The following is a 19743-nucleotide window of genomic DNA, read 5'->3' as shown; positions in this document are numbered from 1 at the left end:
CATGTTTAGCCTAATTTACAATATAAACAACTGGAAATGAACAGCCTCCTGTAAGCTGTGCTCCATATCATTTGGAACTGGCTTACACAGTTTTTTTGCACTGACAGGTTTTTGTTGAAGTTGTGCAGTTGTAATCCCTTCAGGATCTATCTGGGGGATTTAAAGTTTGTTTTTATGGTTTCACACTCTCGAGGGATGTCTCTGTTAAACAGTAGTTGGGTTTTGTTCCTCTGGTGTTACTGCCAATTTCTTTTTGGGCCTTGCTGGTGCATTGAGCCTAATAATGTTCCAATCAATGCAGTCAAGGAACTAATTAAATGATTCAATATCTAGTCTTTAATTAGATAGACACACACAAAAAAAGTACAAAGATGAAAACACTATCTATTGATTGTTCGTAGATGTAGAGTCCAGGAGAGCTGGTCCGTTGTTTAGCACTGGGTGAGATTTTCTTTCAGGGCATTTATTATTATTATTTCTTTGGGAAATAATAACCTTTACTCATAAATATGAAAGAATACTCATGGGTGAAATTGAGTAATCTGTGATTAAGCCTCCAAGTTGGGGCAGGAACTTGGAGCTCACCACGAGCCAGAGAATCGGCACTTTCAGTCTGTGTAGGTTATAGTCAGTCTGAGGTGTGGTTATAGATCAATGAATGAAGGATATACAGTATATGCCAGTCACAGGTTCGAGTCCCGGTCTGATGACCTTTGCTGCATGCCTTCCCTCTCTCTCATTAACCATCTTCCTGTCTGATCACGCTCAAATAAAGGCTACTAGAGCCATTAACGCCTTACAAAATGGCTAAATGCAGTTACCATACAATGCAAACATTTGAACAAAACTGAATGTGTTCAGGCCTTTCTCTGAACCAGTCAGAGTGGGGTTCATCATGAGTTTGGAAATTCGGTCATAGTCTGTGGAATCAGGAGCTCACCATGAGCCAGAGAATCCGCAGAATTATGTCCTCAAGGCTGCCATGAGGGGTGTTCAATAATCAGATGCTACAGTTCTTTAGAATCACACAAAAAACTGTGAATTAAATATGCAAATTAAATATGGTGGACTCAGAAGAGTTTAAGTCATGCATGCTAAGCTGTTTTAAAAAAATTGAGATTTCAAACCTCTATTTTTGTTCATTTAATGAGCTTGTTGTGGAGCTCACATTTTACCCCCAAAAATAATAATGGAAACATTAAATTTTTTTAGTTTGTAAATGTTTTATTAGCTATTGAGGTTACCCCTAATGTATCTTCATATAATAATCAATATATAATAACATATAATAAGAGATCTTTCCTGCCAGCATCCATTACTGTTTGAAGAATTTGAATTAAATAGTGATTCCAACATTTAATTTCCCTTTGGGATCAATAAAGGATTTTTGAATTTAAATAACACCCCCGTCACCTCAGCTCCCTAACCTCACAAAGACTTTACATTTAGTATTTCATTCATTTCTATAGCCTAGTCCTGACTCAACATACCCATTACCAGGTACATGCTGACTATTTACACTTTAGTCCTAAACCAAACCCTTAACCCAAAAACAGGACTTCTTTTTATAGGGTCCAGACTTTGGGCCCCTTGAGGAAGACTGGGTCCTCATAACGTAGTATTTGTTGGAAGAAATGAGCCTCACAAGGTGAGAAATGATAAGACACACACACAGAAACGGACAGATTTTAGCATAGTGGCATGCTGTGTTGCCTGCCCCCAGGGTATAGGTGATGGAGAATAGGAAGAGGGCCGTTGCCCTGCTGGTGAACCCGCAGTGTTTCTGCTCTCCTCCTCCATCTGTCTTTTCCTCTGATATATGGACTACTACAGTAGTGGTAGCACTCAATATCTTTCTTTCTTTCTTTTTTACTTCAAAAACAATTTATTAGAAGAACAGATGTACGTCCAGGAGGTGTGCAGGTGCCTTGTTCTTTTTGACAGTTGTGTGATGTTGTTCTCAGAGATGTGAAAGGGTTTTGACACAACCAGTATTTTCTCCACAGTGTGCGATGCTGTAGATCTAACAACCTGGTGTGGATTATTTCTAGCTACATCATATTCTGAAACATAGATACACACTCATATTATATTTTCCACCAAGAGAGTCAAGGAGTTTTCAGCTCTTCATCATCTTTATCTCTACACCTGTTGGTGATACAACAGATTTTCAAATATAGCTAATATCAGGGAGGATGAAACTAATTGCTGATCTGTTAGATGATGTTGATTTGTAGATATGAATGGAGACACTCTTCCTGCTCATAAGGCCTCGTGGATAGAAGTGTGCACAGCTTTCACACTGAGTGTTTGCAGTAAGAAGACATTCTAAAACAATGTCCAGATTTGCTTTGAATTGGGTGCAGCTGTACGCATTATGTCTGCTCCATATACATATTCAAATCATTATGTATACCTGGAAGTCAACAAAAACAAATACAGTTGTACAATTTACATCTGACTGAGACTTTCCCATCATTTTTTGATGTGTATTAAGGTATTTCATGAGGCTAAATGTGATTCAGTTTCTACATGAAAATTTAATCACTAAAAAATTTAAATCATGAGAAACGTTTGGGTTTGGATGAATGAAGTCCGATTTTAGTGTATTTAGGTGTTTGTTATTATCAGCTGGTAACATTTGCATCACAGACACACATTTTCACAGCAGATCAAAGGTTTGCATGGATGACATCACAAGTTCATGCAATGCTCATTTGTGCCGAGTTGTGCATAAAATATTGTGCTGGAGGATTGTTGTGTGTATGCAACTTCTGTATGTTAGGACCGTGATGTGGAGACAGTTTCTGTTTAGAAAAGACAATTGGATGTAGATATAGAATATACATTTGTTTTTAAATTCTTTGATGAAGTGTAGTTATTTACAATACAATGTAAAGTTATGTCCTCACTGCTGGTATGAATGAAGTCTTTGTCCTCTCTTTTCATCAGGAGATCAACTGATCTGCTTGTTTGTGTCATTAATCGCTGACGGGACAAGAACAGATTTGAATAAAATTATTCTCTCTTTGAAATGAAAATGCTTCGCTGTCTGATGACGGTGACACCTGCCCTAATGTGAACCATCTTCTCTTACATAACATCTGCAACATAACACAAAACTGACTGCAGAGAAAATTATGTTACTTGTTATGGTAAAATGTTTCAAAATTGTCAAAAAAAATCTGGAGGACATCTTCCCAGTTAAAGTTGACAATAGGTTTCTAATCAGTGAGACAATGAGAACACGTCTCATTGTAATCCAATGGGATAAGCAATACATCAGTTTGCATTGAAAATAAAATTGCCTTTTTCTTATGGTGGGACATATTAAGTGTGTCTTTTTATTGTGGATCAAAGAATTTGATTTGGAAAAGAGTATTTCTTTATACTGATTTATTAGATTGGGTGAAAAGACCTCTCTCTCTGACTACAAGCTTTATGTTCCACAAGAGTCAGCAGACAACTATAAAACTGACCCAAATGGTGCTTTAACCTTTTCTCTACAACGGGCAATGAGATGACCCTTGACTTCATACTGCACTGACCTGTATGTGACTCCAGACTGACCGCCCCATGACATCTGTGTCGTAAGTGACAATATTGTACAGAGGTCATTTTCAAATGAATTTCCCTGGAAGCATTATTTGGAAATGAGCTAAATAACAATAAACATCAAGGAACAGGCATGCATACCTCACCTAAGATGACGGCTGCTGTGTATATTTTTAGGGTGTTAATACAGTTACCATAAAAACATGTGAAGGGTAATATGGCAATAGTCCTCTGAATGTATGCACTGTGCCTTACTCAGTATGCCGTATCCAGAAAAAATGCATGGGAGAAAATCCATAAATGAAAAACAATGCCATTCTGTTAGATACTGGTTCTTGTTGTCACATATTATTCCAATCAGAAGTGGAAAAACTGTATATTATTTTAATTGTATTTTATGAAGTTTGCCTTTTTTAAGCTGGTGTTTATGTATTGTTAATAATGTCTTCCAATGTCACATAACTATCTAGCTATATTTTCAAATTTTCTCTTAACATTTTTGAAACAGTGGACCTCTCTGGCAGCTCTGCCACTGGACTTACGTTTCCAGAGGAAAACCCTGAAAATACAAACTTTGTACTGCAGGTAATCTGATCATTTGGTCCACAGACACATTCAAAACATAAAATAGTACCGAGAAGGAAAATTATTTCAGAAACTTCATCACTTAGAATAACATTTCATATATTAATTACGCACAGATGGCTGTTTGAAAGTCTTCTGTTTACTATGATCAGATTCCACTTATAGATAATACAAACATTTGAATATTACATCTGACCACATATATATATATATATATATATATTTTTTTTTAAGAATATAAATGTAGGCTTTATGAAAAGGTTTTACTTTTAATCTGACTTATTTATTGAATATGACTGTATGAAATATTACATTATACAAATAACACTGAAACCATGTCACTGAAAGTGGACAGACAGTGTAGAAGAAGCTCCTATGATGAGCAAAGTGTTGGAGTCCAAAGCGGATTCTTCCATGTCCCTTCTTTGAACCCGAGCTCTGTTCTGCCTGTGAAAGCTGACCCCTAACTGAACTCAGCTGAAGGTTAAAGGTCAGGGTTGAAGTCCAGGTTGCTGTCCTCTATGAATTCTCTCTGTGAACACAGAGCCACCTGCTGAACAACACTGATTCATGTTAATGTAATTTCACTGTTTAAATGTGATTATCCAAAACACATCACTACTTAGAGATTTCAGCAAATTGAATGTTTTATATTTTTATAAGCTTGAAAAAAGGAAGTATTTAGCAAATATTTAGTCTTTTTTTCTGTTTCAGGTATCTTACATTTAAATATGTGTAAGAGTGTATATATTTAATATTGTGTGCAGAAAATACAGTATTTTGACCATTTTACCTGGGGCAAAGTTTGTTTAACTCTTGCCTACATTTCCACAGCAATGAGATTATTTTCACATTTTCTTAACTCAGTTTGTTTATGCAGACAGCGGCTTTCACATGCGTATCATTGGTAGGTGTTATTTTCACAATAGCGGCATTTTTCATCTTCACAACACTGGGAGAAAAGGAAGTTTATCTGTATTAGCATTACAAATGCTACCATATGTTCTCTGGTAGACAACATCCTCTGATTAGAGGATTTGTTGCCAGTGTACCAAACTCCTTTACTTTGTGCAACCCAACCCTAAACTTTTAAGGATTCTTCTTTGTTGTTTTCAGAACAGCTAACATACTAGACTTCTACAGTACAAACACACTGTTTTATACATGTGTGATCAGAAAGGCCACAGTCCAACATTCTAAGAAAGGTGCACAATTTGTCTGTTGGATATTTTCCAGGTTACTTGGAGTAACTTCATAAAGATAAGGTGAAGTAATTTTATTTATATAGCACATTATCAGCAAGGCAGTTCAAAGTACTTCAAGGTAGTAATTAACACATTAATCACTTCTTGATCTTATAAACAGATAATTAAAAAGATAATATGAATACATATTTTTAGAATCTGGCCATTTATGTAATTTGTACATCAAAACATTCCTTTAAGGGGGCGTTGTGCTGCTCCGTTGGTGGACTGTCTCATGAAGGTCACTAGAGTCTAAATGATCTTTTTTTAAAAAAAAAAAAAATCTCCCTTTACTGTGGCTGTATTCACCAGACACATGATGAGTTTTTAACTAAAAGTATTAAAAAGATCAAATAATAGTGCCATTAAAATACTAGTTTGTAAATTTACAAATATTTACAAGTATCTATTTATGGAATGTATTAAAGATTGGTTGTAGTTTAATTTAACCCCTTAACTCCATTTATTAACTTGGGTTAGGTTTAGGTTTTACAAAGTTTGTTTTAAAAAAAGAGTATCTGTGCACAGTTTTAATATTCTCTGTAAACAAATTTAAAAGAAATAAAATAGCAGAAGATAAAGTCAAACGGTTGGTCAGTCATTATGGAAGGAAAGACAAACTTTTGCACTTCATCACTTCATTAAACAAAACAAGATAAAGAAACAAAAAACTGTAAAAAAAAGCCAAGAGAGGAAAAGCCGTCTGGTCTTCATATAACAAAGGTTTACCAGACACACATTACCTTGGTGAAAATGTGATTTATTTTGAGAAAGGAATTAAATCATAAAAGGAAGAGGAGGGAGCAATGATGAAGAAAATACAGAGATATAACACAGAAATGGGGAGAACAAAGCTGTAAGAAAAGCAGATGATTGTGCTGGATAGTATTTCATGTCCAACTGTGCTGGTTGCCACTTGGGTCACAGCAGGGTGTGTGCGTGTGTGTGGAGGTGTGTGTGTGTGTGTGTGCACATACTTGCTTATTTGTGTTACAAATGTTAAATGTGTGTGCTCAAGAGAAGACATAAGTATTGTTCTTGGGTGTTAAAACAAGTAAGCAGTGAATGCATTTATCCTTTCATGTTATAAGAACATAACTGAGTTTGACAAACCTAAGATTAAAAAACAGCATAAAATGTAGAGAATTCATCTAAATTTAGGACAGCAAAGAAATACTAATGAAGAAAGTAGAACATATGGCTAATATTAGTTACCATGTCAGTTAGTGTAATGTCTTATGATCTGAAAAACCACTAATTAAACTGCTGCATCAACATGCCTATGTTGATGTAATTATTTTTGTCATTGAAAGAACTACAGTAAAACATCTAATGAATGTCACTTCTAGATATTTCATATCAACCATTTTTCTTGATAATGAAAAATGTAAAAAATTTGTTCTTTAGTGTGTAACCCATAACGTCCCTGAACATGGACGAGCTGGAGAGCTCACTAAACAACTACTTTGACTGTATGCAGGGTGAAGCAGATGGAAAGCATCTCCAGACAAAGATCCTGCTCAGGAGAGATCAAACACAGCTGATCCAGAACGCTGCTGCTGGCGTTCTGACTAAAACCAGGAAGTTAGAGCGCATCACCCAGTTCTAATGTCCTTCCACTGAAAGAACAGACTTTAAGATACTGTTGTTAGTTTATAAATTACTGAACAGTTCAACACCACAATACATTCAAGATTTGCTGCTGTTGCATCAACCTTCCAGACCTCTCAGGTCTACTGGTTCACATCCACTCTGCCTCCACTGAACCAATCATGGAGTAGCAACCTTAAAGTATTTTTCTCCAGTAACCAGGAGTACAGTTCCAGAAGACTGTAAAATGCTGAAACACAGTTCTTTCAAAACAAGGTTAGAACCCCATTTGTTTAGGTTTGCCTTTGATTAAAAATTGGAACATTGTTTGATTCTAGTCTTCATTTAAGTTTTTTTATAACTATTTTTTTTTTTACATTTGAGAAAATATAATGTTTGTTGCTTGTTGTTTTATCCTCTTATCATGTTTGTCAATCATGTTTTCATCAGGAGATGCACTTTACTGCACAGACAAATAAAAACATTTGAGTGTGTTGCTGAAATGTGCTATAGAAATAGAATCGACTTGACTTCACATCTGCAAGACTCACTTGGAGTTCCAGTGTTTTTTTTTCTTCTTTTTCTACTACACGTTTTAATGACCTGGTCAACATCATTTAATTCCAGGTCTGTGGTATTATTTTTAAATCACCTCTGATGCTGGGCAGCAGCACATCTGGGTCTCCCATCTGGATTTGTTACTTCCACAACCTAATATTGCATAAGGGAACGACAGTAAATTGACAAGTTTTAAGGTAGCTTTGTTTCAAAATTGGTGACTTGCTGTTAAGCCATTAAAACATGTGGTCGACAAAGATCCCAGATAAATCAAAAGACACCTTTCACAGGATAACATGAACACCCCTGTGGCTTACTTACAAGCTCTCATTGAGCTCTGATTCCATTAGATAACCAGTGCCCATTACTCTTGAGTCATAAAGAAAAAAAAGTCAATGCAGCTTCAAGACCTGGAAAGACAGGGTGGAAAATGTTAGAATATCTCTGGATAAGAGAGGAAAAGAAGGTGAAATAATACAGAACAAAGAATGAGAAACAACAGGCTGAGTAGAGGGTGCAGAGAACAGACTGTCTGAGAGAAACAATTTGATTCAATTTTCCACTCAATAAAATACAACCATCAGCTCTGCATACACATCGACGCTCACACACACAGTGTCTGTCTCCAGAGTGGTCTTTTAATTGAATCAGGTTACGGTTGTGTCTCAATGAAATTGGAAAACTTAATCAACTGGAAAACAGTGTTTTCTTCCCTCTGGCATTTTAGCAATCATTTCCTCTCTCCATCAGTCTGATATAAGATGGCTGCCATGCTAATTTGTGGTTTTATATGGTGTGTGTGTGTGTGCATATTTAGACAAAGTGAGCATCCATGCAGAATGCGTATTATTTTGTACTAGATATTTTTTTTTACATATTCTGCATCAATGTGTCCATTCCCAGTGTTCACTCCAGTCAAATTATTATGACTGGATAAAAACACTACAAGAATTTACATTTTGTGCTCGTGGCTTGTTCACATGGTGTATGACAGAATCCAGACATGAGATGATCCTCAGCCCAAATTAACTTTGTCACTGATGACAACTGCAGTTCTATAACCATCAGATGGCATCTGGGAACAAAAAATGCTTTCGAAAGCCTCATCTCCTTCACTGGCACAAAGTTTCCCATTTGGAATTTGCGCTAGAGCATCAAACACGGAGCACTGAAAAGTGGAAAAAAAATATCTCTGATGAGAACAAAAATGTAACCTTTAATCACTCTGATGGCTTCCAAGGTTACTGGCTTGATCACAAGACCCCACCTAAGATCTGAGGGTTCAGTGGAGGGGGTGCCATCATGATCTGGGGGGATTTTTCCTTCAGTGGAACATCCGAACTTCAGGTTGCGTAGATGCGTCAAACAGCAGCTATATGAAGATGTTGGGGCGGGGAACCCTCGAGATTGAAGACCATCATCAATGGCTGAGTTCTTCATCAGGACAATGCTGCAGTTCACAATGTCCTCCTGACAAAGGTGTTGTTGCGCAACACCCCCCCCCCTCCTTTCTGTCTCTACTCTCTCACTCTCGTACTTCCTCTTCTGAGAGGGGAGATGTGCTACCAGCTCTCCTTCTAACGGGTTAATTGAGTTTCCTAAATCTGCTGGGATTTACCCTGTCCAGAACTGAAGTAAACTCTGTTTAAGCTGGTTTCGAGAAACGATTCACCTGGTTATCTGACGGCCTACATCCAGGTGTCCCACCCTTCTTCCCTCTGTGAATTAGCCAGACTGAGCAGCCTACAGCCAACTAGTTTCACAGAGCTCACCTGTTAACGGTCGCTCGTTCTCTATTTTACAACTTGCATTTGTTATTGAACCAGGTAGGTTTTAGTGACTCGGGCGAGTCCCAAGGATGAGGTTTTACATTTGGGCTACCAGCAACCTAAAAACATTTTCCACTTTTTCCTCTCCAGAATCAAACATCACAGCTATTTTACAACCATCAAAGAACTTTAAGGCGACTCATTAACTGAATGTCCACAACATCTTTTAGATTTTCTTTATGCTAAATATTTTATTAGTAAGGCATTTTTGCAAGGGTCAGTACAGCTTAATTCAGTAGCAGAAATAATCAAATAAGTAAAATCAGTCATCTAGTCTATCTTTCCCTACTGCTGATACTGAGAACTAAAAAAGGGAACCTTTGAGAGAGACGGACGGAGTTTGGCGTTTCGAACCCCAGACCTGGCTTGATGATGAAGAAGGTGCTGCAGCAGGAGGAAGATGTTGATCGGCGAAGGCAGGGATCTCTGTAGGTCCGATGAGCTTCATCTCCGCATGGATGGTGAGGTCACACAGGACTTGGTGCTGGCAGGAAAAAAGGCACCAGTTCTTCTTCTTTGTCTTTGTCTTCATCTTTGTCTTTGGGGTCTGAACCCAGCCGATGAGAGAAGTGCGATTCGAAGCCACAGGTTGCAGGGCTGACGGGTTGGTCTCCATGAGCAGGACAGTCTTCGGCTCCGTGGCCCCGGCTCTTCTTCAGCTGCAGAGTTCTTTGTCCATCTCGATCTTGGCTCGAAGCTGCCCGGAGGATCCAACGAAAGGTTCCTCTTTTGCACCCACCTTATATAGGGTTCATCTGTCTGCTTAGACAGATGATCTCATATCCGTCACTGTCTTAAGAGACATCATGTCATGATGTCTGTGCCAATGTCTCAGGGTTGCTCAACCTCCTGTTTCCATATAAGGTGCTGATCATCTCTGCTCTCCTGTTAGTTCCCTTTTTTCCCTTCCTGTCACCTTTCACCTACCATCTACCTCCAACATATCAGTGATGTTTAATTGCAGTTTTACAACCTTTTACACCATTTCAAGTTCAATGTCAAAATCACATTTATATCACATTTATTTTCTTTAGCTTCTCTGATTTAGCATTCATTTATAATTTTATAACCATAACTTATTAATTATTCTTATTATAATCTTAATGTGAGTTATTACAGATGTTTTCTGAAAAGAAACCAAGAATAATCCATGATTCTAATTATTTTATACCAAAGTTACAGTTACTTGTTTTTCTTGTAAGTGTTCTCACAAATGTACGTGTAAATATTATTACAAGTAAACCAATATTAATATAAGTATTTTACTTTGAATCTTATCAAATTACTCAAAATGTTTAGATTTCATTCAAACTTTCATGCTTTAAAATAAGGAATAGTCTCAGCTATTTTTATAAATCTGCAGGCTGGAAACTTACTTCCTCTTTTTCCAGGAAACCTGCTTTTCCTGTTTAATGACTCTCTCTGACTGACTATGATTTCTTATGATTAGATAGAAAAAAGTAGAATTAAAGCAAAATTTGCATGAGACAAAAACAACACACACAACCAGATTTATTTTATTGACACTTAAGTCTACTGTTGGGCCTTGATGTCACTTGAGTGATTCATTTTAAAGATAACTTTATTTATTATTACTGTTAAACTAAAATCTCCAGCATGGGGAAGTGGGATGAGCTCGGATTTTCTTGACAAAGGTCTTCTTCCAGAGAAATGATGTCACTGTTTTGGACCATCCTGCATGTTCCCCTGATCTAAATCATATATCATAACCAGGTTGTATGTTCAATTGTTGGCTGTATATTGATGTTTTTATAACTTTGCAATTTTCTGTTTTTATTATGTAAAGCACCTTGAACCGCTTTGCTGCTGAAATGTGCTCTACAAACTTGATTGATTGATTGATCGATAGCTTTGGGGTTGCATGAAAAGGGATGTATACAAAAATGGACACCTGGTCCAGACAGTGTATCCTCTGTGAAGTCATCTTCACCTCTTGGAGCAACATTCTCTCCAAGCACGAGTCGATTAACAAGCTACTCAAGTCCTTTTTTGAAACTTTTATTTCTATTTTAGTTTTTTTTTTTTAGATAGATTCTTAAACTTTTGACCAGTTGATGAACATCCTAATTTGGTTTAGTGGTTGTTTGCAATAAATTGCTAACTCAATTTTTTTCCCTCTCATTCACATTTCTTTTTTACATTTTGATGCTCAACTTAGCACCTTGCTAAGATCCAACAGCATTGTTGCCATTTTTAAACTGGTCTTAAAATTTTGATCAGGAGTATGTAATCCTCTTTCCTCACGTGTGAGGGAAGAGACAGACTCACAGCCGCAGGCTTGGAAGTGGATGAGTAATCATCCAATCATACAGCGTGTTGGTGCCTCTGCAACATTACTTCAGCCAATTGAGCGTTACTTTTTAAGAATATGGTCATCAGTCTCCCTGGTTACAAATAACCCAGAGGAACAGAACAAAAAGCGAGAATCTGGTTCAACTTCTGCAAGGACATCCGGAAGTACAAACCATTATGTAAAACAGCAGTAAAGAACCTCAAACAGTAACTTCCAAATCACATAAAAAGTGTACTTCTTTGTAGATAATCTTTAATCCGCAGCAAATATTTCAAGATAATGTAATTAGAATGTTGAACTCTCTGAAATTTAGAACCACCTGCTGGTCCACCAGACCTGGAGTCCTTAGCACACATTTTTATTAAAGCAGTGATGACTGGATGAAGGATGACTGCAGACAAGTCTAAGGTGTTTAGGCGTCACATTCACAATGCTGGCAATCTGTTAATCCATGTCCCAAAACCATTTTATTATTCTGGTCATATTTCATTTCAACATTGTACCCTTGGAGCCCTTCACACAATTAGACATCATTCCTTTCCTAAACTGTTAGCAGTATAGAAAATGGTGGCATGTCTCAACCCTCTGCCCTCTGAAATAACTGCAAAAGTGTTTCACGGCTTGGAAAGGCATGGGAGAGCATTTTTACAGTCTGAAAATATAACCTCCACTTTACTCACGAGCCTGCTAGCATACATCTCCAATTCTAGCATTACCACAAATGCTTCTGTTTCAAACTGGCAAGACCAAGATTTTGTTTCAAAAGTTGGAAAGAATGATCTTGAGTTTTTTCCCCATTTGAAAGGTCCATCTTTGCGCCATCTCTGCACAGTCCAGAATAAACAGGCAGGACTATTTGCACACTGCTGAGTTCAGACACATTTCCTGGAGTGCTACATTTTGAAGGGCTTGGATCCTGCTTGCTTGGGGTTTGGCATCATTCATGTCCATTATATATCGGTCTCCCAATATACTCCTCTTTTGTCTGGTACAACTGACCTTTGAAAGACACCAGTTAGGCCCCTTTAGCAACAAGTTGGCCAAGAATGTGATGAAGTTCAGTCAGATGTTCCTTCAAGATCAGCTCAGAAGATAAGGGGAAAGACAGGTGATTAGAAGCAGCGGGGAAGAAGAGTCATACTGATGGTGAGCGAAAAAAAGACTGAAAAGACCTCAAGATAAAAACATCTGTCGTGTATAAGCTATTTCCCTCAACACTTCATATCGACACTGAGCTCTTCTAAATGTTTGAGACAAAGTCAACAGCAAGTTATTGGTTTTCTTTCTTTGATTTAACAGAAACAGCAGAGTGTATGTGTGTATTAAGGGCTGTGTTAACAGAGGAATGATCTCTCTTGTGAGCACTGTGCTGAGACTGCATGTAGGTGGTCAGGAAATGGAACACACACTCTCAAACCCCTCATTGTGTTTACTGACAGAGAATTCTTCTTTCTTTACTCTGTCTGCTCTGTTGCTCCATATTTTCCACCACTGACAGACTGATACACCTCAGTAGAGATTAAGTAAGAGATTAGAGAGCCAGCCTTGTGTTCTCTGAACAGCATATCCTTAGAATGTTTGCATTTGTGGAGCCATACAACATCCTAAGATTAACATTAAGACCCCTCTTGGCTTTTCATTGTGCCATTTTTGGTCTTATAATAATTAGTATAATAATGCATCAGGCAAAAGAGAAGATGAGGAAAACTCAACAAAAATGAAAGATGATTTCTCTCCCAGAATCAGTATCTGTGCATGATTTGTTGGATGGTGTGCCAGAGAAATTAATCATCTAATTGGGGACACCACATGTCCCCATGCCATTAAAAAAAAAAAGTGTTATCTTTTTTGCTAATCTGGTCTGTATGAGTGGGCACTCTTTAAATGGAAGCATATACCGTATGTTACTACCAGCACAGACAGTGAGTGCTTCCATAGAAATCTGGACTGCAGGGAATCCACATGGACCCTAGAAGGCAGGTACAAATGATTACATTTAATCTGACCAGTCCTGGCGGTGGTGCATAAATTCTGGAATGTATGAATATACCATTAAACATAGAACCTGAGACTCCATTGGTTTCTTCAGGGAACACTTAGGACACAAGACTAAGGAGTGTTTCACGTCAATGCCTTTTTCTCTACTGTAAAAACCAAGTTTGTATCCTTGCACAAGTCAGCTTCATATATGCTTGCTAAATTATCTGACCGACCAAGTCAACTAAGAAGAACCTGTCTGGTAAAAGACAGAATTCAGTAAACTTGAACTCATGACTGATCAGTGAACAGACTGAAGTTTTAGTTTTTGTAAAGATATAACCCAAACCACTTTGGAAGATAACAGGGAGAATGACAAAGTTAAGTATATATATTACTTTCTGTAGGGCCTCTAATGTTGAAGAGTATTCTGATGATTTTTTATTTAAATCTTATATGAACAGACTGACCCACAAGATCAGCAACAGTGTTGGATTGGAACTGGACTGGACAGTGGTGTCAGAGAGAAGGATCCTGTTTAGGTTCCTGGACAACGAGTCTCATCCACTTCATGACGTTCTGATTAGATTCAGGAGCACCTTCAGCCACAGACTGATAATGCCAACCTGCACCACAGGACATCATTCCTGCCTGTGGTCATCAGACTTTACACAATGCCCAACTCTGAGTGTCAGTTTTCTCTGGACTCATTTATAGATTAACATATTTCCATGTCATGCTTATTAATTTAATTATTTATATAACATTTAATCATATTTAAATTACTTACATCACACGCACGCGCCCACGCACACACTACACACACACATACATTCTATTCTGTTCTATTCTGTATGTTTCGTCTGCTTCTTTTTTCATTCATTTGTGCAAAGGAGATCACAGAATCTAGAGTTGCAACTTTATGACCACCATGACACTTTTATAGTGACACAGCATTGGAAACAAAAGAAAGGATGCCATTAGGTGTAACAATACCGTGAAAAGGTGGGTCTTGTTCAATATAGATACAATCTGCTCCAGACTTTGCTTTTCACTAACATGGACAAGAAATGGATGAGCATGATAACAACAGGGAAACTACAAAGATGCAAATAAAGAAAAACAACAAAAAAGTAACAGAAAGAAAATGCAAAAATCAAGATAAGTCAATATTATGAACATTTGTTCCATATGACTGAAGGCAAATGAAAAGAAATTTATTTGAAATGAGAACTTAAAAGAAAAACTCATAAAGAAAATATGCAACAGAAAAACTAAAGGAAGAACAATGAATGAGACTGAAGAAACTAAGTTAAAGAGGTCACTGTCAACAGGAATCAAAAGAAAGGAGAAATAAATGAGAACATTTAACACATGATGAAGTACTGAGTTAACAGTGATAATATTGCAAATGTATTCACAAAAAAAGAGCAGAAAAGTGAAACAGAACTGAACAAATAAGCAAAAGATAAAAGGAATAAAATAATCCAATAGAATCAGAATGATCTTTGTCATTGTAATGTGTATATACAAGAAAATTAAAGCATCATCCAACCAGTGCATTAAAATAGGAAAAGACAGAAAGCATAACAACCATAACAGCATGAAACAAATTGTTCTTTTAGTCTATTTCTATAAGGAATTAACTTGAGGGCCTTAAAATTCAAGCACAACACAGGAGATGGAATGAAAATAATAAGTTAATATGTATTTAGAATGATCTATAGTTGATTCAACAACTGGAGCTCTGCTTGCAGTTCTGCGGGGAAAGAGAACCAGTTGATACTCTCTCCCCGCAAAGAGAACCACATTTCTTCTTGCACATTTCAGAAGAAATGTACAAGAAAAAAATTCTTCCTCGTTAACCTGGAACTCTAAGGAATCAACAGAGGAACTGCAGGCATGAAGGCGACAGAGGAATTGGAAGTTAGGGCGCTCAGAGAGGTAGGTAGGAAAGTCCTACCCCCTGCAATTCCCCTCTTTAGCTTGCAGAATTTCCCCCATGACTTTTGCATATACTAAAACATCCACAATCCAAAACCCAAATGCATGGTCTGTAATCAGGTTCTGGCCAATCACAGAAAGGCAGAAACCTTCTACATGTCCGAGGGAGAAAATGAGATTTGGAGCAAAGTTTGTGGTGCAGAAATCACATAACCAGCAAGGATGGAGTCAAGGATCTTCTGAGGCTGAGACCAAGACCGAACCCCAATGTTTAGAACTGTGACAAATATTTTTTGGACTTGGCTTTTTGTACAACACAAAATGCAAAAAAAAGTAAAAAAAAAAAAAAGTTAATTACTCAAACAAAAATACTAATTACACTAATACTGGTCATAATAAACCAATATTTAAGTTATTAAATGCAGTCTCTCATTAATATGCATTCTATAAACTGAATTAGTCAGCTTACTTTGCTCAATAGTTGTTTCAGAAATGTGATAAACAGTGAAAATCAGGCAAATTCAGACTTTTTATTTTTAAAAATCTATTTTATAATATGATCATTTAAATAAAAGCAATTCATCAAGGAGTTAAGTTTCTGTAATTTTGACAAAACTATTGAGTGTGGAACTGGCCTTGACCCAATTTGTCAAACAAGACCAAGGCATGACAATCCAAGACCGAGACCAAGACCAGGAGAAAACAGGTTGAGACCGATCTCCAGCCTGACAGGCAGTTAAACAAAGATAATCCTGAATGCTGGAATATTGTAGCAATGGTAGTAGGATTTTGTGCGCAATCAGTGGGTTGCCGGTTTGATTCTCACTCCGTCTGCCTCTGTCGTTGTGTCCTTGGGCAAGACACTTCAGCCACATTACCTGCTAGTGGCCAAGTGGGTGAAGTATCTTGCTCAAAGACACAAACGATGAGGGCGGGCGAACCAGGAATTGAGTCCACCGATTGCAAGGCGAACACCCACCACCGTCGTCCCCAGGTATAGTAGATTAAGTGGTGGTAGCCTATTTGCTATCATTGGTATTTTAGCTAGTTTTAGCTTTTTAGCTAATTTTGGCTTTTACGTGGGTTTCTCACACTGCATGGACTATTTCTTACCTTTCTGCAAGTCTTCAGCAGTTAGCTTCAAAGACTTTGGCCATTTTCACCAAAAGCATTCAGCATTCTCACTTGCACTTTCATAGGAAATGCACACTTTCTAGTTTCTGTTTGTTATTCTGTGCTGTTAGCGTCATAGAAACAGTTTAGTGAGTGGGTGTCCATGGTGAGAAATGTCCGTTATGATGTTTTTTGCCTCTTTGAGGCACAAGGAACTATGTGGTTCCTTCAGTGTGAGGAGAAGGCACACACTGTGTGGTTTTAATGACCCTCTGAACAATGTGAATTGGCCCAAGCTAATATGTGGGTTACCCCAAGGCTCTGTTTTGGGCCCAATTCTTTTTTCTTGGTATATTCACCCTATTGGACAGATACATTTCATATCAATACTATCACTTGAATTAGATGGTATTCAGGGGTGTTGCACCTTCAAGTATCTTGAGCTCCTCAAACTGTCTGCATTATTTTAGCAGCAGAAAGAAATGACACACTGGTTAAAAAATAACTCCCTTCAACTGAACTCTGAAAAACGAAGTGTTTGATCATTTGCTCCACAGAGCACAGCTATTCTGATCAAGTAACAGATTAGGCTTTTGAACTTACCTCTCAAGACGAACTAAAAGAATTTAAGTTTTATTTTTTGACCGATGTCTTTTGAAGGTCACTTAAAACATTTTGCCTGAAACTGTTAATCATTTGAGAAATTTTTTCCAGACTTAGCAGTTTGGCCTTAAGACATAAACCTGTTATTTGACTTCCTGTCTAGATTAAAGGTGCAGTATGCAACTTTTATAAGAATGCTTTTACTTATTCGTTAAAAGTGTCCATATGTCATGATAATATAATGTGAGACAGATAATCTGTGGAAAAATTGAGCTCCTCTGCCTTTTTCTAGTGCTCCTAAAGCCACCTGCAGAAAAAGCAGAAACATCCAATCAGAGTCACATGGAAACAGATAGACAGATAAAATAATATTATAGTTTTAGATCACCGATTCAAAATCTGGAATCTTACTGTTCTGCATGACAGCCTGCGGTATCTTCTGCCTGAGGGTAGGAGAGGGCTGAGAGGGGCCCCTGGTGATTCTTGTGGCCCTCGACAGGTAGCGTTGTTTTGCCGTGTTAGGACCAGGGTTAGGGTTAGGATAGGATACCCTGTGGATATTTAACTAAAAGAAATTCAACAAAGCGACATGAGAGCCTTGCTATTTTAGAGCAAACAAATATCACACTAATATCAAACCTTGCCTGGAGGAGGAGGAAGAGGAGACTCCATCTTGGGAGTCTGCAGGCTGTGCAACAGGTAAACAGTAACCAGCCAGCCAGAGGCACTGAGACTTTGTGAGATTGGAATGATTAATAGCAAATGTCCTTTCTCTTTTCAGACATATGATCATTTCTGAAATATAGTGGAACTAGAGCTTTACTTGCTTAAGATCAATGTATTTGATGACTATTTTAAACACTTGGTCATTTTTGTGGTGCTGCATTCACTGAAAACTCAAATACAGAACCTGGTGTGTGTTTTCAGTGTACATTTTTCATATACAAAACAATAAAACTGAAATCCAAATGATTGTAATCAAGTCTTATAAAATCTTATAAAATATAAAAACAGTATCAATAACTGCAAGCAATAACATTGCTTCTGGCATTGTCTAAGTCTTGCACAGACTTATTTTTCAACAGTAGGTTTTTAATGAGAAACAACAAGGTGAATCTGTTGAAATGTGTCATGTGCAACATAAAAATTTATTGAATATTAGATAACTGAATGTTAGATTCGGTTAGTTCCAAGTGTGTGTAAAGCCAATATATTGGGTACTACTGTAGGTCTTGTCAATAGACTGATCAGAAAAATACCTGATCTTCATCTAGATCCTATAAAGATCCTGGAACTGTTTTAGTCAAGTCAGATCGAACTTTACATTAAATCAGAATCAGCTTTATTTGCCAAGTTTATTTGCCAAATTTGACTATTGTTCAACCAGTGCTTTCAGACCTCAAATAATACAAAGAAAACAAGTTAATATTCATTTAGAAACAACAATATCAATGTTTGAACTCAGGAGGAGTTTAGAAATCAATATTTGGTAGAATAACCACAAGGTTTTCAATGTGGTCTCTTCATTTTTTCCAGAGTCTGTTTGTCTGTATATACTATATATACAGTACAGACCAAAAGTTTGGACACACTTTCTCATTGAATTCAATGAGAAGGTATGTCCAAACTTTTGGTCTGAACTGTATATATACTGTATGTGTGTGTGTGTGTGTGTGTCTTTACATTTTTCACTGGTGTCAAAGAATTCCACTGGTATTTTAGTGAACTAGAAGATCTGACTCACCCCTCCACCAGATGATCACGACAAATTCTGACACAGTGTGAATTTGGGCAAAGAGGTGTCCACTGCATCCTCTGACTGTTATCTTCACCAGAGTGATCGTCTGGGAAAAGAACCTGTCTCTATTTTTGGAAAACACCAGATTTCCTTTGCTCTTTTTTTCCAGGATACTTTTTGTTTTTCTGTGCATAATTCTACAATACTGTCAATATTTCCTCAACTGTCTGTAGTTTCTAGGGATTTGGTAAATATCCAGACTGTAGTTTGGACTTTGAGAAAGGCCATGTATGGTCACTGGCATAACAGAAAGCTAGAAAACATGAGAAAAAAAATCTGTTTACACACACCATCACACAGAGCTGTTCTACAGCCTGCCATCAGTTTGATTTGGCCAAACAGCAGGTTGTGTTTTGGACGGCTTGCTCTCTAGCTGGAGGGAGACAAATGATCCCACACAAACGTGAACACACATCGAGTTGTTCATCAATGCCTGTGGGATGGGAGTTGCAATTGACATCTGCTAGGCCTGCATGTGTGTGTGTGTAACTGTCTTCATGTAATTTGCTTTTCTACCCTCCATAAATGCTCGCTTCTGTTTTTTGTGTGGAGCTTTCTGGTTTACAAATTCAGTACATCTATTCAGTGCTGAGATGTGTCTCAGGGTAAACACTGACCCTGAGAAATAGAATA

The sequence above is a fragment of the Xiphophorus couchianus genome, chromosome 7 (assembly GCF_001444195.1).
Source record: "Xiphophorus couchianus chromosome 7, X_couchianus-1.0, whole genome shotgun sequence".
Classification (NCBI taxonomy): domain Eukaryota; kingdom Metazoa; phylum Chordata; class Actinopteri; order Cyprinodontiformes; family Poeciliidae; genus Xiphophorus; species Xiphophorus couchianus.
Note: the sequence above shows the minus strand (reverse complement) of the source record.